Raw genomic sequence first — 23,488 nt, forward strand, 5'->3', positions numbered from 1 at the left:
GATGTTTTCCTCATACAAGTTCTCATTCCGTAAATTAAAACTGCCTAAGATTTTTCATTCTTTTAACTAACCATCTTTTATAGCATCTGAACAATTGAATTGTCATAGAAAGATTCTTCCGTAGCAATGACAAAATGAAGGACCCAATAAAGATGGGGTGAAGCTGAAGAGACCAGACCCCAAGAGGAAATCTCACATCTATCGTCGTTAGTCGTTGTCAAATCAAAATTTTTATGATTCCAAAATCAAAATTAATATAAGATTTCGACTTGAATTCCTTAATTCGAATCTGCAGATCAACCTCGTCGCCAACTCAGCTAGGATAGCCAGACCGAGATAACCGGAAGGGATTGCCTAGTTTCATCACCCCGAAGACCACAGGAGGAAATCTCACGATATCCTTAATTGACGTGTCATTGAATACTAAGATAAGATAGAATTTGCACAACGTTAACATAAAACATCCTTCACAAAACAAGTTTCAGGACAATACTAAATATACCCAAACTACAGCGATTATTCCTCAAGTGCTCAGACCGTTTAACATTATTTTCCTGTAGATCTTCAAGCAATAAAGCGAAAAGTTAGCCGTGGAAATCAAGTCGATATTGTAGATTATGAAATCCCCTTGATATTTGACGTCTGCAGGGTGATGAACCTGTCTGGTTCTTTCCGATCATCCCTGGTCCCGCCATCATCGCTGTCAAACTCGTTTCAGTACTTCGACTTCTTCAGCTGTCAGTGTTATATCGTCAATCTAGTAAAAACTAGTGAACTTGATGAATAAATTGTTCCAATAAAAGATAAAAGTTAATCAAAATGTGAGCTTGGCGAATAATTCGCTTTTATATTTGCTTTGTCAGCTAGTTAATTATTTTCATGATAAGCAGATTGTTGTAATAATTAAAAACCAACTTTAACAGTATAAGGTTTAAATATTGAGAAAGTTTACCATTATAGTGTTGACTAAAATTATTGCCAAAAAGTGAAATATCAGAAAAGTTAAGCTAGACTGGTTAGCCTATTGGGAAACAGGGTCAGTACTTTATCACGATAGGGTCAGTGGGTCCTTCGTGTCGTCTTTGTTGGAAATTGATTTTATAATTCGAATTTTGCAAGTATGTGGTTCCATGTTGGACTTTTGCACAGGTGAAATTTCACAACTTTCACTGCGGCTTCAATTTCTATTTTACGACTATATCACGACACGTCAAGAATTACACACATCCATCATTTTTGTAGATCACCGCGTGGTTTCAACTTATTTTGGCTTGACGGACCAGACAGTTTTAAAATAGTTGAGGAATGGCATTGCAAGTTTTGTACTTTTCGATTCCTGCCACCAGAAACAATTTTTTTCAAGTTATCTTCGACGGTTATGCCTATTTTTACAGTTTGTTTCTTTTATCCTTAAAATCTTTCATAAAATATTTTCTGTTTATATTTGAACACAGAAAATAGCTAGGAAAATTTTTGTCTTCAAAAAAATTTCAATTTCCCATCGCAGTAGTTTGTACTGCTTGAATCTTTTTATATCACATAAAAATGTCGATACCAAAAACCTTAAACTTTGTGAAATCTCGGTTTTAGGAACATGACGTAATGCGAAAATATAAACGATAAAATATCGAACGGTATGAGGAGGCAATAAAACTGAGGTCAAATGTTCCGCAAATCCAAGATCGACCGACAAGAATTCGGCATTTTTCCATTTTTCCGGGTTAACGTTCCGGTTAAGAGGACAGGTCTTCAGATCCCCTTTGGCGACCTTCGCGATCGCACAAAATATGACAAATAATCGTTCTAAGGATGTGTGATTCAGAATCCTTTGACATTTCAGAAGCCGTGTGTCATAAGATGATGTGGATCACGTGATCCAAAATTACATATCGATATATATTACTATATGTGCGATAATATTGGTAATACGTTGCAAAAATTCAGGACATGCTAGGATGTTTCAAAAACTTTGGCTAGGGTGATCAGCCATTTTTAAAATAGTTGACCAATGGCATGCATGTAAGTAGTGTTCGATTCCTGCCTCCAGGAACAATTTTTTTCAAAATTCTGGGTATTTTTACTGTTCTTTTTATCCTTAAAATAATTGATAAAATATTTTCTCTTTACATTTGAACACGGAAAAGATCTAGGGAGATTCAAATCAATCTAGGATCTTTCAAAGTCGTCACAGTATGTAATACAATTAATTAAGGTTTTTAGTTGAGATAAAAAAGTCAACGTCACGAGCGGGATTCGAACCCACGATCTTCAGCTGATACGCCGCTGCTCTACCACTTGAGCTATCGTGACCTCGCTCCACCGGACACTAACTTCTCATCTCAACCCTACCTTTTGAATTTTTCCTCCTTTTTGGCATTTTTCAAATGTCGTGTAATCTATGAAATGGCCGCGGAGAGCTTTAGTGAAAGTATACTTCATTTAAATTTATTAAATTCAATAGTTTCGTGGTCCGCTAGACCAATTAATTAAGGTTTTTAGTTTAGATAAAAAAGTCAGCGTCACGCGCGGCACGAAAAATGGCAAAAAGGAGGGAAAATTCAAAAGGTGGGGTTGAGATGATTGAGTTGATACGCCGCTACTCTACCACTTGAGCTATCGTGACCTCGATCCACTCGGACACTAACTTCCCATCTCAACCCCACCTTTTGAATTTTCCCTCCTTTTTGCCATTTTTCAAATGTCGTGTTATCTATGAAATGGCCACGGAGAGCTTTAGTGAAATATACTTCATTTAAACTTACTAAATACACTAGTTTCGTGGTCCGCTTGACCAATTAATTAAGGTTTTTAGTTGAGATAAAAAAGTCAGCGTCACGAGCGGCACGAAAAATGTCAAAAAGTAGCGAAAAGTCAAAAGGTTTGGTTGAGATGGGAAGTTAGTGTCCGAGTGGTTCGAGGTCACGATAGCTCAAGTGGTAGACTAGCGGCGTATCAAGCCGAAGGTCGTGGGTTCGAATCCCGCTCGTGACACTGACTGTTTATCTCAACCAAAAAACCTAAATTAATTTTAATATATTAATTGGTCAAGCGGACCACGAAACTAGTGAATTTATCTGCGTATAATTTTTATTTTTTTACTTAAATAGTCTCAATTAAATACAAGGAATTTAAAGTTAGAAATTTAAAACAAAATTTTTAAAATGTTCATATTTTCATATTTTTAAATACAAATTACTTCATAAAAAATTTATATCATTCAAGATTGCCATGACTTGCCAAAAAGAAATGTAAAACAAAAAAAGAGGACTGGATGTGACCAAAAAAAATTCTTTATTTTACTTTATTTTTTGTATAATTCTATACCTAAATGTATTTATGAAAATATAATTAATACCAGTAATTTCAGAATTTTAGTCAATTACAAAAAATTTATTATGCATTCTTTTCAATAGACTAAGTTTCTCAGTTTCTTAAAATCTTTTTTCTTAATAATATTATCTTTTACTTGTTTTATTATAATAAAAAGATATTGTTTATTTTACAACTCTTACTATGCGGGACAAGTAGTATGGAAATGCTGAGATGAAAGAATAAAATATTATGTACTTTTATGATCATGTGCTGACTTTTTTTATATTAGACTTAGAATCTAAAAAAAATATATTATATTTTGTATTTTCCATTAAAGCGAATAAAGATTTATTGTTATTGTTATTAATAAAGGCCAAAACTTTTAATAGAATGTGGTTTCTTTTAAGCTAAATTTATTTCAGTGTCTGTTATTAATTATGTCTTTTGAGGACATATCGATTTGATATATTTTCTTTATATTAATCCAATGCGCATTATTGCATGCGTTTTTCGTAAAAGGAAATGTCTGGAGGAATGGGCAAACACGGGATTTCAACTGGCAATAATAAATATGCTGATAGCATGTGGAACCGCTAATGGCCGGTCATAAGTGTCGGCGTAGTTGACGACCCGGTGGTAATTTTATCCTGTTTTCGTGGGCGATTTGGCGTCTCGGAACGGAAGACCCCCAAGGATTTTTGAAGGTCGCCAAAGCGGATCTGAAGACCTGTCGTCTTGACCAGAACCGTTATTTTACTTCTCGTTTTTCCTTCGGGAAAACGATCGACTGAGAATTTTTTACTCGGAATTTTGCAATAGTCACGTATAGAATGTCGGATTCTTGTTGGACGGTCTGTAATGGGCGGAAAATTTGACAACAATACTTTTTCTTCGATAAAATTGTTCAAGGTTAAGATAACTTCCAGGATAAGACATGTGTGAACATAATGGACACTTCCTTTTTACCTATTTCAAAACATTTGTGACTATTGTTTAGTCTTTTTGAAGATGCTAATCAAGCTTTCTTAAAAGTACAATTTTTTAATAGTCTATTAAGAATCTTGTTGAAATAATAATTCGGAAGATTTTAAGCAAATTTTTGTGATTTGAAGGTGAGAAAGCCAAATGAGTTCGTCCGGGTCAAAATCTGTCAAATTCCGTTTTCCAGGGGCAAATTGTCAGAGGCCTTGACCGGAAGCTGAAGAAACTGAAACCGGACATGCCTATCGGGCCCCTCACTCTTATGGCCCCGTTTCTCCCAGATCCTTCAAATTGCGCAACCCTCGCCGATTTGCAAAATTAATAGGAGACGGACGACAATTTCAACAGGCGTGCTCCCGTTTGATTACACGGTGGTTAAACTATCGAGTGATTTTGTGCTTTCACAAACTTATAATCAACCTCTGAAACTTATAATCGAAGTATCTATTTAAACCACTTCGCAAACTCGGAATCTCATGAGACCTGTTTCACTCTGTGAAAAAAGTTTAAGTTTAAAACAAAATTATTTATTTAAAAAATATATCTTTTAGGTTTTAAAACGTTCACTCCTCTTTTAATTAAAAAAAGAGTTCGTGTAAAGAAAAATGAAATTTTGAATATGGCACGAATTGTACATTTATGTTGAGGATTTGATGAGCGTAAACAATACTTAATAGTTTTTTACATTAAACGCATTTTAAGACCGGTTAGGTCAATTCTGGACCTCAGATATTTTGAGGAGGCCGGATAGGTCAATTATGAATCCTGCATATTGTGAGAACGAGGCAGGTTATGTCAATTCTAATCCCTTTCCGTTCTGATAAGGAGGCAGGTTAGGTCAATTCTGGTCCGAAGTTGTTTTGAGAAGGAGACAGGTTAGGTCAATTCTGGTCCCAAGATGTTCTGAGAAGGAGAGAGGTTAGGTCAAATCTGGTCCCCAGATGTTTTGAGAAGGAGGCAGGTTAGGTCAATTCTGGTCATCGGATGTTCTGAGAAGAAGGCAAGTTAGGTCAATTCTGGTCCAAAGATGTTCTGAGAAGAAGGCACGTTAGGTCAATTCTGGTCCAAAGATGTTCTGAGAACGAGGCCGGATAGGTAATTCTGATCCCCGGATGTTCTGAGGAGGAGGCCTGTTAGGTCAATTCTGGTCCGAAGATGATCTGACTCCTTCCTCTAGAGAAAAGGGGAGAGGGAGAAAATAGTCAATTGACTGATAGTTAATAACCTTGAGATAAAAAATGAAAATGGCAGAAAACTATACTTTAACAATCTAATGCCCGGCGGGGGAGACCGTAAGTAGTCAGAGCGCGACAGACGTAGTTACCTCTCGAGGAGGTGGGCGTTTTAATAATTATCTCTATGTAATCGGTTTTTTATCCACTTCGGTCCGTAGTCTCCGAAAAACTAAAGGTAAGGCTGTCCTCCATTTCTACCTTGCTAGGCTGAGGCGGTCGAGGCGGGTTCCTTGGCTCCGGTCCCTTATCTCCTGCCTCGATTTTTGGTGGTGTTAAAACAAATTCATGAGCAATAAAATATTATAAACAAAAAGTAATTTTTAAATTTTTCCTCGACTCACAGGGCCCATTGGCAAGAACGATCGAACATCGAATATTTGAATGAGTATCACCAAAAAAATCGGTCATCCCACGTCCGCAGTCTCCGCTTGCAAGTGCTGAAAGGAAATGGTTTCAATGTCAGGATTTATTCGAGAATCTGGTAATACAGAACTTCTAGAATGCTGGACCCGCTTTGCCCGGCTGATTCGCGGGTCTCGACACAAGTCCCCGGCAATAATTAATTAAAACTTATTAAATTATTAGGGGAGCGAGTAACACATAATAAGTCGTAAGCACAACGTTAAACGATATTTCGATTCGAAAATCTCACTCGCACAGAGTTTACCAGATGTAGAATTATTTCATAATACAAAAAAAAATCCCCTTGTGTTCTGGTACCCCACATCAGACGATTTCCAACGAGAGATATGTTGTACCCAGATAAACTTTGAATTAAAGGTGGAGAGGTTTAAGGCATTTATTACTTTGGTGACTGAGAATATTTTTTAAGTATTTCTTTCTTCCAGAGTTCTATTGCATGGATTTCACCTTGCAAACTTGATGGTATTGGGGCCTAGTGGTTTCGATAAGTCCTTTGACTGTTGCCTCCACTCTATCAACATCAGCATCTATCTGCATAACACAATAAAGCCTTTCTATTAGTTTCAGATTTTTTATTCTTCCAGGTATATTTTGTTGTTATTTATGTAAGGATCAGTCGCAATTATTTTTTTTGAATTTCATTTTGACATAAAATTTCATGAACTCTGTTTCGCATTGATGTATATACTTCAAAAAAACTACCACATTTGGTATACAACTAATACCTTGCAAATTTTGGAGAAAATCGGTTTGAACGGGTCTATGACAAATCACGAAGATATTGATCTTGTGGATCAGCAAGATTTTCAAAACAGTATGGTGAAATTCACTAGTTTTCGTGGTCCGCTTAACCAATTAATATCATTCAATGAATTAAGGTTTTTAGTTGAGATAAAAAAGTCAGTGTCACGAGCGGGATTCGAACCCACGACCTTCGGCTTGATACGCCGCTTGACCTATCGTGACTTCGATCCACTCGGTCACTAACTTCCCAACTCAACCCCACCTTTTGAATTATTTGAATTGATGGGACGTTAATGCCCGAGGATTCGAACCCATGATCTTCGGCTAGATACGCAGGATCCTTTTATGAAGAAATTGAAGGAAAATTCAAAGTGTGGGGTTGAGATGGGAAGTATCATGAATTCGATCCACTCGGACACTAAATTCCCATCTCAACCCCACCTTTTGAATTTTCCCTTCTTTTTGCCATTTTTCAAAAAATTCAAAAAGGTGGGGTTGAGATTGGAAGTTAGTGTCCGAGTGGATCGAAGTCACGATAGCTCAAGTGGTTGAGTAGCGGCGTATCAAGCCGAAGATCGTGGGTTCGAATCCCGCTCGTGACACTGACTTTTTTATCTCATCTAAAAACCTTTATTAATAGTAGGTGAAATTTGAACTCTTATGACTGCGATATTCCGCAAATATTTACATACAAACCGTTCAGTTTTTAATAAACACTATCATCAACAACTAAAAGATCGATGATCATCCTAAATCATCGAAACATTTCAGGTCAAACCCTGAATGTGTTTACTACCTTTAACATCACAAATTCCGTCATCTGTAAAAATAAAGACTATTGCTTGATTATTACTGCTAATAAATTTTTTTCAACCCTTAATAGTTTTTAATATATCAGAAAAACTGCGAGACGTGAACCACAATGAAATCATTGAAATATAAAAATGTTAACTGCTTAAATGATTTTCATAAAGCAAAAGGCAAAAACTTCCCCGATGATAAAATTTATAAGATCAATCAAAAACTAATTAAACCAGATACATAAATTCTTGGGTTTACTGTATGAAATCCATCTTACTGCCCTCGCTTTGTTCGTTATAATTTACGCGCAGAGATAACAATCTGTCCTTTCAGGAGTGGATGTTGCGCTCAATGATTTCAGAGCAAGCACTTAACCTTTTCACTTGCACGAGATATATCACTGGTTTTGTCTTGGGCTGAACACGAATTGTTAATTATTACCCTAAGTTAATGAAACTAGTTGATGATGTAAATCACATTTCAAAAAATTAGTTCATAATCCACTAAACGATAATCTTCAAACTTTGAAAAATATAATCCGTAAAACAATTCATCCCTATATAACTACAACAATTGCAACAACCCTTTGAAAAATATCCTTATTTAAAGATATCAGAAGAAGCCAAATGTCCTCATCTGCATAAGCACCTTTAAAAAGTGACATATGTTCTGTAGTCTAGTGGAGGTTGAAAAAAAGACAAACGATTTGTTCAGACGCTTTTTCTTTCTATTTTGTCACGGGCAGACAGGCAGGCGTAATTTAACCAATTTTATAATATGGATGTAAGGCCATTCTTATAGGTGTAAGTTAGGGAAGAACCGGTCTTCTCGAATAAGGGCCTTAGCTGTAGATTGACTCATTCACCTTCAAATTTAAAAATGTATTCCTCGGTGAATCTTGAATATATTGAAGAATATATTCTTTAGGCTGAGAAAATTTATAACAAAAAATATTTTGTATAGTCTATTATGAGCAGAGGAAACGATTTCCCATGCAAAAATAATCCCATTTTCATCAACTTTTTCTACATCTTCATGTTTCACTAGAAGTCTCTTATTTATTGTCTCCTTTCTCTATTTATTTTTAAATTACTCGTTTTTTATTTTTAACATCCCTTTCTCTTTACCACGTTATTAATATTTTACATGTTGGTCTTTATTGAAATATTATTTTTGATTCCTAATATATTCTCTTATACTCTCTCTCTCTGTCTCTCTCTCTCTCTCTCTCTCTGTCTCTCTCTCTCTGTCTGNTCTTTTTTTTCACTCTCTCTCTCTCTCTCTCTCTCTCTCTCTCTCTCTCTCTCCTCTCTCTGTCTCTCTCCTCTCTCTCTCTTTCTCTCTCTCTCCTCTCTGTCTAATAACTTACTCTCTCTCTCCCTCGCTCTCACTAATATCTTACTCTTTCTCACTATCTCTCTCTTTCTATTTACCTATATATCTCTATCTCTTTTTTGCCCTCACAATTTCCCTCTCTTTTATCAACCATATCTAAGAGGAAGGAAACAAGCTGTAATTGGGGCGAATAGTGAAAAGTCTTCGTGGGGTTAAGTTCGAAGTTCCACAGGGTTCTGTTTTAGGTCCATTTTTATTTTCCATGTACGTCAGACAAATGCTTCTATTAGATGTTGTAAATATTTGATGTACGCAAATGACCTTCAGGTTTACTTCCATGTATCACCTTCTGAATTAGAAGATAGTATTAGGAAGGTGAACATGGATGTTGAAAATATTTGTAAACGGGCTGAACGCAAGAAATTGTCGTTCAACACGCAGAATATGAAGGCGAATTTCATCGGTTATAAACACCACGGGGTATAAATCACCGAGTAGAATAAAGGTACTTGAAACTTCCATGTAGATTATGTGAAGTGCTTAGGTGTTATAATTTATAAAACTCTTTCGTGGAACTTGCAAGTGAGTAACTTGGCAATGAAAATGCATCATGTGCTGTACAAACTAAAGCTGTATAAGAATATGTTGCCATCCGAATTAAGTAAGCAGTCGGTGTCTTCATTTGTGATTCCACACTTAAACTACTGTTCTCTTGTCTTTCTTGATGTCACAGTAGAGTTGGGCACAAAACTGCAGATAGCTATGATCTCGGTTAGATTCATTTTTAATGAGACCCGTTATGAACACACACCCCACATCATATTTTGAAGTGGCTTACAGTTGAATATAGGAGAGTTCATCTTCTGTGTTCGTTTTTCCTCTATGGTTAGTTGTAGAACTCCCTTCCCATTGATATTTAAAAACAAATTTAAAAAAGTAACCACAAACATTTAAAAACGCAATATACAGTTACCCCATACAAAATTATTTGTTAAGAAACATTGGCATTTGTATAAAAAAAATAAAATTAAAAATATAATAAAATAAAAAATAAAGGAAAAATAAACAAACAAAAAAATACATTAAAAAATTGTTTTCTTTGTATGCCGTTTTTTACTTTGTTTTATTTTATATTATATTGATATTATTATTATGTACTGTGTATGTTTTATTTTGTATAGTGTATATAAATTATGTGTGCGTATGAGTGAGTGTATATATACATATGTATATGTATGCTACTATTTTACATAATATGTTATTATCATAATACGTTGATTTCCTATGGTGCACCGAAAATTGACTCACTTCCTTTTTTAATGTTAAAATCAAAAGAAATTGCCCTTGAGTCAGATTTAAACGCACCAACCTTGATTTTCCAATGGTGCACCGAAAATTGACTCACTTCTTTTTTTAACGTATAAATCAAAGGAAATAAGCCTTGAGTCAGATTTAAACGCACCAACCTTGATTTTCCAATGGTGCACCGAAAATTGACTCACTTCTTTTTTTAACGTATAAATCAAAGGAAATAAGCCTTGAGTCAGATTTAAACGCACCAACCTTGATTTTCCAATGGTGCACCGAAAATTGACTCACTTCTTTTTTTAACGTATAAATCAAAGGAAATAAGCCTTGAGTCAGATTTAAACGCACCAACCTTGATTTTCCAATGGTGCACCGAAAATTGACTCACTTCTTTTTTTAACGTATAAATCAAAGGAAATAAGCCTTGAGTCAGATTTAAACGCACCAACCTTGATTTTCCAATGGTGCACCGAAAATTGACTCACTTCTTTTTTTAACGTATAAATCAAAGGAAATAAGCCTTGAGTCAGATTTAAACGCACCAACCTTGATTTTCCAATGGTGCACCGAAAATTGACTCACTTCTTTTTTTAACGTATAAATCAAAGGAAATAAGCCTTGAGTCAGATTTAAACGCACCAACCTTGATTTTCCAATGGTGCACCGAAAATTGACTCACTTCTTTTTTTAACGTATAAATCAAAGGAAATAAGCCTTGAGTCAGATTTAAACGCACCAACCTTGATTTTCCAATGGTGCACCGAAAATTGACTCACTTCTTTTTTTAACGTATNGGTTGAGAATCGGACCATGGTCAATATGAACTTTTTTGTTCATTTTAGGGTCAAGAATCTACTGGTGAAGTTTGTAGCACGAGTAGCAAGTCACCCTGTATATAATATTCTTAGCATTATATTGTCCTACCGTACCATGTTTTGTTGTTCTTAAGAGAACCTGTTCCGAGACCATAGTAAAATATATAAAAAATAAATATTAATATAATAATATAAATAAAGAAAAAATATATATAAAAGTATATGTAATAATAATAATAATTCTCTACTTCTTCCTTTTACATTATTTTATGTTTTTTCCTTTATTGACACATAACTTACGATTGGATGTATAATGGATCGTTTCTCTTTTTTTCTGCATCCGTTTCTTCCTCCATCTTTTCTACCAACTCGTCACAGGTGAGAACTATAACCCATCTCTATCGCATTATTACATAATAATTACCAATGTGAAAATTGTCGGATGAGGATTATCAGGAATAATCAAAATATGGACGAATTAAGAAAAACTGGCCAATCGAGGAAGACATCGAAATAAATTGCGATGTATTTATAATTTTCAATATAATCAAACGCGAGTACATTTACTTAATTATAAAGAAAAATATTTAAAGAATGATATAAGAATGATTTTTAAATTTATTACTATTTTATATCCCGGTTTGGCGATTTGCAATAAAATCAATGACTAAATTTTCCAAAACGGCATAGCCTGAGTCATTTTCGAAACGAGCCAACTCCCCTCGGGCCCGATAGATTACCGTCGGCCGATAATTAACCATTTCTCGCATAAATCTTCGCCGTATGCAATCGATTTATGTAAGAGGGAAATTCGCAGAACTGGGCCGGAGAAGTCCTTGGCACATTTGGCGTCAACTTAGCACAAACGGTATCATCACAGTTTACACGGTGCGCTATAAGTGGGCCGTATTCGTTTCATCCGAACGACATTGAGAATAGTTTTTAAAAGGAACATCACATTTAGGCCTTACCAAAGCTCAATTGTCAATTATGAATCATCGAGCTTACAACTAATGCTTAGATTTTTGCCTTATCAGAAGGACAAAGCGGTTTTAATGGACTTCACGATTATGGTTTAATTTAGCTCACTGTTTTGTCAGTTCGATCTTCCTGATGCTTCATTTCCGAGCCATCAAAGAAAAATGAAAAACAGGATTAATAAAAACTATATAATAATCTTTTTTTTTTCCAAAACACACACAACAAATGGCAAAAAGGAGGGAAAATTCAAAAGGTGGGGTTGAGATGGGAAGTTAGTGTCCGAGTGGATCTTACTCATGATAGCTCAAGTGGTGGAGCAACGGCGTATTTAGCCGAAGGTCTGGGTTCGATCCCGCTTGTGACACTGATTTTTTTTATCTCGACCAATACCTTAAATACAGATTAATTAATTGGAATTTATTATTTATATTTTTACAGTAAAGTTTCCTATTTATATTGTTAAAAACTAGTACAGTTTGAATATATATAGTTTTGTTATTATTTGACAAATCTATTTAATAATTTAACATTTCAACTAAGTACCTGTAAGCTGTGAAGCATCTGTGCTAGCACCCACGTTTATACATGAAAGTTAACTTAAGAATGTTCACTGTAGATCCTGAAGAAGACGAGTTATATCGTCGAAAGTTCGGCGGTAGTGGAAAAATCAGGAATTTTATTTTTTTAAATAACTTTTAGATGTAAACTCGCATATATTTTCCTTTACGCTGAAAAAATGCTCCCTAACCCGAGCACTCTTAGGTAACGTCTAAATCAATGATGCGAAAATGAATACGTAAAAATAATTTTCATATCCAGCACAAAAACATGTCCGTATTAATAGACGAAAACGTGGTAAACAATGGCAGCACTTTGGTATTTTTTTCGATAATAAAATATCAGTAATACTTTAGCAGTGTATCGTTAAACAATTAATTCTAGATTACAATTAATTAAGGTTTTTAGTTGAGATGAAAAAAAATTAATGGCACTAGCGGGATTCGAACCCACGATCTTCGGCTAAATACGCCGCTGCTCTACCACTAGCTCGATCCACTCGGACACCAACTTCCCATCTCAACCCCACCTTTTGAATTTTCCATCCTTTTTGCCATTTTTCATTATCTCCATCTTTTATCTAAAAAAAATCTTAATTAATTGAAAGATATTAATTGGTCAAGCGGACCACGAAAACTAGTGAACTTAGTCATAACAATATCATTACGAACCCGGTCAAAAGATTTTGAGAAATCCAAGAATGTTTCAAGACCATAATCTTTCTCATACAAAGCAGAGGGTCCAGTTTATTAAATCCAAAATTTTGGTGATTGCCCCCTTTCAGAAAGCCATCTTGGGATTTGGAAAGTGATCACATTTATGTCCAATTCATTAAATTCACTAATTTCGTGGACCGCTTGACCAATTAATACTTTACAATTAATTGAGGTTTTTAGTTGAGATGAAAAAAAGTTAATGGCACGAGCGGGATTCGAACCCACGACCTTCGGCTGGATACGCCGCTGCTCTACCACTTGAGCTATCGTGACCTCGATCCACTCGGACACTTCCCATCTCAACCCCACCTTTTGAATTTTCCCTCCTTTTTGCCATTTTTCAAATGTCGTGTAATCTGGTTGGATTCTCGACGACAAATGAAATTATACAGGGTACCTCAGGCTCAGCTCACCTTCAAAATTTCAATTACGGCCCTACACATACATCATTTTAAAGGATTTTTCCGCTGAAAAAACTGGTGCAATCGGATTTTAAATTGGTCAAAAAATGACAGAATTATGGCAAAAAGTTTGAAAAAACGCATTTCGTTTGTTTCGTTGTTAATTCCAATAATTTGCTCCTTAACTAAAGTAAACATTAATTTCCTTAGAATGTGCTTTTAGATATTAAAAAGAACTTCGAACTTAAAAAGAATATGGAATTGTTGTCAATTACAACAAAGTTAAACAAAACAAAAATGAATCATTTCTATAATTTTGTTTGTCTTGTTGATAGCATTGATATGTATTTATACAGCGAGAACTGGCGGACCAAGGTGAACAGGAACGATCAAAAAAGCAGGTAAAACTAAAACCATTCTTCTTCTTAGCTTATATCTTCCTCTGTTTCATTCTTGACCTATTTCAAAACAAACCTAAACCTAAAATTATTGTTTTCAAAAAGACAGCTATTTTTAAATGCATGCTTTATCAAAGGTTAACCAAAAAACTGGTTTAACGAAATACCTTTGAGATAACATAATATTTTTTTAATCCAAGGTAACATCGAAAATAAACACACATAAACTAGAAGAAATACACGTTAAAAGTCCAAATTTGTAAAAAGATCCCGTAAAGGTTACACAGCCTCTTTCATTTTACATTATCTGAAATAAAAATTTAAATTTTTCGTTGTTTTTTTTTATTTATTATTATTCAGAAGTTTGCAAAACATGAGTTTTTAGGTAAAAACAGTGGGTACTTGCTTTTGCTTTTGCATAGTTCCACATCTAATAAACCCGATTTTCACACATTGAATTTGTAGGGTGTCAGGCTAGTCAAATCAATATTCCAGTAAATTTGGCAGTTCTAGAGTGCCAAAAAAAGTTCTTATAAACCATGGTCCGATTCTCTACCTTTTCGCAGTCATTCGACATTTTATGTTTTTGTCAAATATCTACGGTTTTCGTCTTAAATCTACTCGAAGGTACTGAAGTTTCCAATTTTTTTTGGGGGGGGAGAGTGATAAACGAGTTAAATTTCCTTTAAGAAGACACCCTTCTAGAACTTCTAAATTAATTTTTGACAAAAAGCGCACTAATGCTTGCAAAAACTGCGAGATTTAAAATTTACAAAAAAATTAAAATTAGCAGCGTCATTGGAAAAGTTCAGGGTGGAGCTTGGCGAATTTCAAAAAGACTTTTTTGTTTAATAAGCTTCCTAGCTGTACACACCTTTTTTAATTGCGTCGGACCAAAATGCAGAAAATTTATGCTAAATGGGAAAAAAATGGTGACGGTGATCAAAAGGGGGAAATGCGCTTAATGTTAATTCAACTTTTTGCCCTTGGCAAAATTTATGTCCCAACGCAAAAAAAAAAAAAAAAACTTCAACGACACATCAAACAAAACCCATTAAAAAAATCGTTAACAACCAAATTGCATCGAATTTTTCATTTTTTGTGCTTTTTATTAGGATAATGTTGGTTTGTACTTCTTTATTGTTGTACTATTGTTTTCTTTTGTCTGTGTTTAGTGTAGATATTTTGTTCGCTATGTTTATTTTTTTTTCACTGAGTTTACTGAAATTTTGTTTTGTTGAGTCTGATCTTCTATTATATTCTTCCTGGATGGTCCTGGAGATTTCTAAAGATCCCAACTGGGTCTGGATTTGCTGAAGAGATGACGATGTCGTCTGCTTACCTTAGTAGAGTATCGGGATTGATAGGAAGTACTGCAGTGTATACTGAATAAAGCCTAAGACCAAGAAAAATGCCTTGCGAAACCCCGCTTCAGCGTGGTAGAAGAAGAGTAGACAGTTAGAAAAAAAATGTTTTCTTATATTGCAAACATTTGAACATTTTGAACGAACTAAATATACAAATTTAAGATCATAATCACCCTTATACACAAGCACTCTCGACACGACACGCAAGAATGGCACAATTACACAGAAGACAAACACTTTGAGCCCTGAAGATGATCTCAATAGAGGTCGAAACGTTGGCACGATAAAGAAAATGTTTTTCTGAAACCTACATCACACCGGACCGCATCTCACGATTTCTAAATACTTATACACAAATATTAAGCATGATTTGCAAGTTATTTAAAAAAATTAATTTTACTGCTTCCGCGTAGAGGCGGTTGTATATATCGGCCTGCATCGAGGTCGGGGCCACTGATAATGAGCTCGAATAATAAATAATTCAGTCGTGGATCGTGCCTCCTTTGACATTTGGCACCCACGTGTCACGAGCCAGCCTGAATTTGTCGCGCGGGTGGTTTACATTTATTATATAAAAATGTATCGAGGACAATTTTGCAACTTGCCTGGAAAAGGGGGTGATACGGCAGAAAATGAAAATTTTAACATTATACTTGGCAAAAATCATTGGAACGATTCACAATCACCAAGGGGAGTCTGTACACTGGCTCCTTTTTCCTTCCACATCCTCAATAAAAAAAATCAATTTGAAATATCCTTACAAAATCAATAACACTTTATATTTATTAATATGTATTTAAGGTATTGGTTGAGATAAAAAGTCACAAGTGGGATTCGAACCCACGACCTTCGGCTAGATACGCCGCTGCTCTACCACTTGAGCTATCCTGACTTCCATCCACTCGGACACTAACTTCCCATCTCAACCCCACCTTTTGAATTTTCCCTCCTTTTTGCAATTTTTCAAATGTCGTGTAATCTATTTGATTCTCGGCGACAAATGAATTGGCCGATAGATATACATCATTTAACTTAATAAATTCACTAGTTTTCGTGGTCCGCATGACCTAATAATATCTTTGAATTAATTAATCTGTATTTAAGGTTTAAAATTCAACCGTTCTGAATTGATTTCAAAAAAAATTTTTGACAATTCGAATCAACTAAAAAACGAGGAATGACCTCCTTTTATGTATAAGAAGTTTGTATATTGTCTAGACAACATAATTCCTAAAAATCAAAAACGAAAACTTTTCGAAAATGATAAAATCGTTAATCACCGACCTTTTGACCTGACCTTGCCCCTTCACACCAAAACATTTTTCCATGCAATCCACTTAAGAATGTTTCATACATAAAGTTTTTCTTCAATCAAAATCCAAGGAGACGACGAGGGATTGACCAGCTGGCATCTAGATTAGACATCGATTGTTATTATATTTATAATTGATAAAAGTAAAAGAATAATTGCTTCGTAAAATTTAATTTCACCATTTGAATAGGTCAATTATTATATAATTATTTAAAACATTTAAGAAAAGCGAAAGTTTTTCTGACCAAAATTTAAAAATTAAACCACGTTTTTGCACAGAATGAAACTGGTACTATAATAATCCATGGCTTGAAATATATTTTTTAGATTTATTAGGTTTCGTGGTCCGCTTGACCAAATAAATTCTTCTCAGTTGATTAAAGCATTGGTTGAGATAAAAAAAGTCAATGGCACGAGCGGGATTCGAACCCACGACCTTCGGCTAAATACGCCGCTGCTCTACCACTTTAGCAATCGTGGCTTCGATCCACTTGGATACTAACTTCCCATCTCAACCTCACCTTTTGAATTTTTCCTCCTTTTTGCCATTTTTCAAGGAGTCCCAAAGGAGAGAAAATTCAAAAGGTGAGGTTGAGATAGGAAGTTAGCGTCCGAGCGTTCGAGATCCTCTTGACCAATTAATATCATTCAATGAATTAAGGTTTTTATTAGAGATAAAAAAAGTCAATGTCAAGAGCGGGATAAGTAATGATTGTAATTTGTTTAATGATGGCGAAAATTCAATAGGTGGGGTTGAGATGGGAAGTTAGTGTCCGAGTGGATCGAGGTCACGATAGCTCAAGTGGTAGAGCAGCGGCATTTCTAGCCGAAGATCGTGGGTTCGAATCCCGCTTGTGACCATGACTTTTTTATCTCAACAAAAATCTTAATTAATTGATTTTTTTGTATAGTCTTATCTAGAGTCTTTTATGTTCATAAATAGTTATTCAAGGGGGCTTAAAGTTTCAGAAAAGTGTTTCGATTCATTTCAGGAACTTCAGGAAACCAGTAAAATCTACTTATTTTTATAAATTTCCATATATTTTTACAGGCAAAACGATATGGTAAGAAATAAATTTATTTATTAAAATAAGAATTTCAATTAATTATTTTTTTATCTAATGTTTTTGGTAGAAAGAATAATTAATTGAAAATTAATATGGTTAATTAATGTTGAGATAAAAAAGTCAGTGTCACAAGCGGGATTCGAACCCACGACCTTCGGCTTGATACGCCGCTGCTCTACCACTTGAGCTATCCTGACTTCGATCCACTCGGACACTAACTTCCCATCTCAACCCCACCTTTTGAATTTTCCCTCCTTTTTGTCATTATTCTGCGGCGTATTTAGCCGAAGGCCGTGGGTTCGAATCCCGCTTGTGACACTGGCTTTTTTATCACAACCAAAACCTCAGTTAATTGAAAGAATTTATTTAGTCAAGCGGACCACGAAACGCAATAAAAAGTAACTACCAATTAATATATTACAATTAATTAACTATTTTAGTTGAGATAAAAAAGGAGGGAAAATTCGAAAGGTGGGGTTGAGATGGGAAGTTAGTGTCCAAGTGGATCGAGGCCACGATAGCTCAAGTGGTAGAGCAGCGGCGTATCAAGCCGAAAATCGTGGGTTCGAATCGCGCTCGTGCCATTGACTTTTTTATCTCAACTAAAAACCTTAATTAATTGTAACAAATAACGGTGTAACTAAAACTAAAAAATGACCATTAAGTATCTTACATACCAAGTTGGAAGGACAATCTAACAGACAGATTAAGGTGGAAAAGAATAGAGCTCGGCGGATAAAGTGAATATGGAAATTCCATATGTGGGAGGATGAAGTAGGTACGATAGAAACCAATAGTTATGTGTTTAGGAGGATAGGGGCGGGAGTGTTTACAGAGGTATAAAATCTAACAGAGGAAGGAATCAAGGAAGTATTTCTTGAGGTAATAAGTGTAAAACTTTTCAAGTCAGGGTACATCACCAGTGGGGGACTTCTTTGGGGATCCCAAGATAAAACGTACTAAATACTTCATAAAACGTTAGTCTTTACTTCAAGCTGACAGTACACATCCGTAATCAAGGTGAAAGTTTATGCGTCCATAGAGGAGAAGGTGGCTTGCAGTACGGGACTGAAAGAAGTTCTGGGATATATGGTGCTGACAGGATCAAGTCTGTTTAAGGACAATCCCAATTTCTTGGCGATAGTACAGAAAGAAACGGGGTGATTCTTTGTGGTAAATTAAGAGAGAGGAAATAAAGAATAGAGTAGGAAACTGCATGTGAACACAATAGCCTGGGACTTTTACATTATAAGCACTTTCAAATTGGAGCGCGAGTGCACAAGATTTCGCTTGATGCGCGGCGGCTCCGGAGACGAGGAACGCGTGGCGACGAGAGAGGTGGCAGAGGTGGCTTGTCTTTTTTTGTGGATTGCGCTCTCGTTTTTTTTTGCTCGGAGACGACAAATGGACGTTTTCTGGATTCAGCGGCCTTTTTTCCGGAGGGAAGAGATCTTTCTGGACGTCGGACTGCACAACCGGCTTCATACGAGTTCGACAACTATTTGCCTTGGAACCACGCTCTGCTACCACTTATAAAATACAATATATATTTAAAACAAAAATAAAAATAAAAAAATCTTATAAAATTGTCGTGGTGGGATCAGGACAGTTGTTTCAGGCCTTTTGAGATGAAATAAAAATAACCACAGCAATTAAATACAAATGAACACCTTTTTTTCTATTTTTTGAAAAAACAAAAATGAACAAAACAGAATAAATTCCCCTTTTTTTAAATTAAAATAAAATAATACAAAATAAGTATCTTTTCTATATTTAAAAATGAACAACACTGATTAAGGCCTTTTTATAATAAATTAAGAAAACAAAAAAAACATTGTGCCGGCAATAATAAAAAAAATCAATTGACAAAAGTGAACAAATGAAAATAAAATGTTCTCTGGACAAGTGATTACCCTGCAGCTCGTTGAAAGTCCAAGGCAAATAGTTGTCGAACTCGTATGAAGCCGGTTGTGCAGTCCGACGTCCAGAAAGATCTCTTCCCTCCGTAAAAAAAGCCGCTGAATCCAGAAAACGTCCACTTGTCGTCTCCGAGCAAAAAAAAAAAAAAAACAAGAGCGCAAACCACAAAAAAAGACAAGCCACCTCTCTCGTCGCCACGCGTTCCTCGTCTCCGGAGCCGCCGCGCATCAAGCGAACTCTCGTGCACTCCCGCTCCAATTTGAAAATGGTTATAATATGTTTAAGTTAAGCCCGTTTTAAACCCAGGATTTAATTGATTTGAAGTCCCACCAAATTCTTAAAATTGGAATTTGTGAGTAAGGAGAAATAAATTGAAGCCGTCTGGGTAAAGGCGATGGAAGCAATGTTTTATAGATTTTTAGGAAGTTGTAAAGTAACAGCAAAATGGTAAGCAGAGTCGACTCAACTGAGCTTAGAGGGTCACCAGAAGTGATGGACTGGGAAGAGGTTTCATTCAGATCAGGAGCTTAGTCGTGACGGTCTGAAATAAAAGAACCAACCAAAACCGCTCGAACCACTGCATGACACTGTGAGATAAAGTTTTTAATTAAGCAAGGAGTAGGAAATAACTGACGGTTTCAAAACCTTTAGAAAAAAAAAATAGAAAAGAACAAAGGTGATTTTTCATTAGTCAACAGCGTCTGCATTTCGGTGGGGATTTTTAGAACGGTGGATGGCGTGGAAAAGCCAGGAAGCCAGATTTAACTGGATCAAGGAGATGAATCCTCTAAATATGCATACATTTTTAGATAAATTTTCAACAGGCTAGCAAGGTTAGAAAGGATAGATATTGAACGGAGGTTATTTGGGAAAGAGGGATTACGATTTGGATTTCGCAATACTTCCATGATATAGTAAATGGATGATCTCTTGTAAATAGCAAGATTTTTTTTCGAATACATCAAATACAATCTAGAATTCATTTATTTAACTGATCACGTGTTCTGTTAGCCATATTGCAGTTGCAACAGTTTTCAGCATTGGGACACACGCGCCCGCATAAATATCGAGTTGACACTTGACAAATAAGGCGCATTTTTTAAAACTCGATAGTATCTTTATTGTACAGTTTTGATTGATAGATTTATCTTTGCAGTTTTATCACTTCTGATTCTCGTTCTCATTCTCGTTTGACATACTACCGCCTATCGGGACACATCTATAATAATATAATTGCAAGACTTTTCAATGATTTTTGGAACGTCTGTTTTTGATGGGAGTGTCCTCAATTGTGCTATAAACCCGCCATTTTAGCACCACCTCCATAGATTTTTGTGTAAAGTTTTGTGCGAATGATGACCTCTTATCTCCGACTTTTGGCGCCTCGGTAGCTTGAAATCTAACAGCAGTTTCCTGCTTCGAACTGTCAAAAAATGTATTCGACAGTATTACACTTCTGTTTATTATGACCTGACGTGATAAGAGCGAGAATATTAAAAAGATGGAAAGGTTTATGGAAGAATGAAAAAAATGAATAAAGAAAGAGAAGATAAATAGATTGATATGCAGATAGATAGAGAGAAAGCGAAAGAGAGAGACAGAGAGAAATAGATAGATAGACTGAAATATAGATAAAGAGAGAGAGAGAGAGAGAGAGAGAGAGAGAGAGAGAGAGAGAGAGAGAGAGAGAGTGAAAGAGGGAGAGCGATGTAGAATTAAAGAACGACAAGGAGATGAAGATAAAAGAAAGAGACTAAGAAAGATCCACGATAATAAAAAAGTAAAAGCAGGAAGAGNAAAAATGAATAAAGAAAGAGAAGATAAATAGATTGATATGCAGATAGATAGAGAGAAAGCGAAAGAGAGAGACAGAGAGAAATAGATAGATAGACAGAAAGATAGATAGAGAGAGAGAGAGAGAGAGAGAGAGAGAGAGAGAGAGAGAGAGAGGAAAAGGCAGACTAAAAGAGGGAGAGCGATGTAGAATTAAAGAACGACAAGGAGATGAAGATAAAAGAAAGAGACTAAGAAAGATCCACGATAATAAAAAAGTAAAAGCAGATAGAGCAATAAAGATAGATTATTCAGAAATCGTGAGATGCGGTCTGGTGTGAAGTAGGTTTCAGAAAAACATTTTCTTCATCGTGCCAACGTTTCGATCTTTATTGAGATCATCTTCAGGGCTCAATAAAGATCGAAACGTTGGCACGATAAAGAAAATGTTTTTCTGAAACCTACATTACACCAGACTGCATCTCACGATTCCTGAATAATTATCGACTAACGGTCACTAACCACCACACAAATAAAGATAGAGTTGCCAACAAATATAGACAGAATCATACACAAAGATAGATAGACGCAATACAGATGGACGGATAGAAAAAAATTCAGATGAATAGACAGAAAAAGAGAGTAATAGACAAGAACAACTAGATACATATAAAAAAGATAGGTAGAGAAAGAAAGAGATAGAGAGAGACAGAGGGAGATAGAGGTAGGTAGACATTTAGACAGATGATAAACAACATATAACTAAATAAATATATAGAGAGATAAAGAGGAACATGAAAAGTGAGAAAAAGAAAAAGGAAGAGAGAGATACAAAATATATGGACATATAAAAAAATTAGATAAATAGACTGAAAAAGAAAGTGAGAGAAAAGCACAACTAGATACATATTTTTTTACATATAAAATACATAGGTAGAGAGAGTTAGAGGTAAGTAGACATTTAGACAGATGATAAACAACATATAACTAAATAAATATAAAAAGAGAAATAGAGGAAGATAAAAAGTGAGAAAAAGAAAAAGGAAGAGAGAGATGCGAAATATAGATGGACAGGAAAAAAATTAGATAAATAGACTGAAAAAGAAAGTGAGAGAAAAGCACAACTAGATACATATAAAATAGATAGGTAAAGAGAGAAAGAAAGATAGAGAGAGACAAAGAGAGATAGAGGTAAGTAGAAATTTAGACAGATGATACACAACATATAACTAAATAAATTTAAAAAGAGATATAGAGGAAGATAAAAAGTGAGAAAAAGAAAAAGGAAGAGAGAGATGCGAAATATATGGACAGGTAAAAAAATTAGATAAATAGACTGAAAAAGAAAGTGAGAGAAAAGCACAACTAGATACATATTTTTTGCATATAAAATACATAGGTAGAGAGAGTAAGAGAGAGATAGAGGTAAGTAGACATTTAGACAGATGATAAACAACATATAACTAAATAAATATAAAAAGAGAAATAGAGGAAGATAAAAAGTGAGAAAAAGAAAAAGGAAGAGAGAGATGCGAAATATAGATGGACAGGAAAAAAATTAGATAAATAGACTGAAAAAGATAGTGAGAGAAAAGCACAACTAGATACATATAAAATAGATAGGTAGAGAGAGAAAGAAAGATAGAGAGAGACAGAGAGAGATAGAGAGAGAGATAGAGGTAGGTAGACATTTAGACAGATAATACACAACATGTAACTAAATAAATATATAGAGAGATAAAGAGAAAGATAAAAAGTGAGAACAAGAAAAAAAAGAGATACATGCGAAATTTAGATGGACAGATAAAAAAAATTAGACAAATAGACAGAAAAAGAGAGTGAGAGACAAGCATAACTAGATACATATAAAATAGATAGGTAGAGAGAGAAAGAGAGATAGAGAGAGACAGAGAGAGGTAGAGGTAAGTAGACATTTAGACAGATGATACACAACTTATAACTAAATAAATATATAGAGAGATAAAGAGAAAGAGAAAAAGAAAAAGGAGGAGAGAGAGAAAGAAAGTAAGAGATAGAGATA

At 35.1% G+C, this 23,488-nt stretch overlaps 1 non-coding gene across 1 annotated transcript; it reads left to right on the forward strand.

Annotated features, from left to right (window-relative positions):
- Positions 1 to 17,474: 17,474 nt before the first annotated feature.
- Trnae-uuc lies at positions 17,475 to 17,547 on the forward strand. The gene has a single exon. It is a non-coding gene; the product is annotated as a tRNA-Glu (tRNA).
- Positions 17,548 to 23,488: the final 5,941 nt, after the last annotated feature.

Source organism: Cimex lectularius, unplaced genomic scaffold (assembly GCF_000648675.2).
Source record: "Cimex lectularius strain Harlan isolate CLEC.00 unplaced genomic scaffold, Clec_2.1 scaffold220, whole genome shotgun sequence".
Lineage (NCBI taxonomy): Eukaryota > Metazoa > Arthropoda > Insecta > Hemiptera > Cimicidae > Cimex > Cimex lectularius.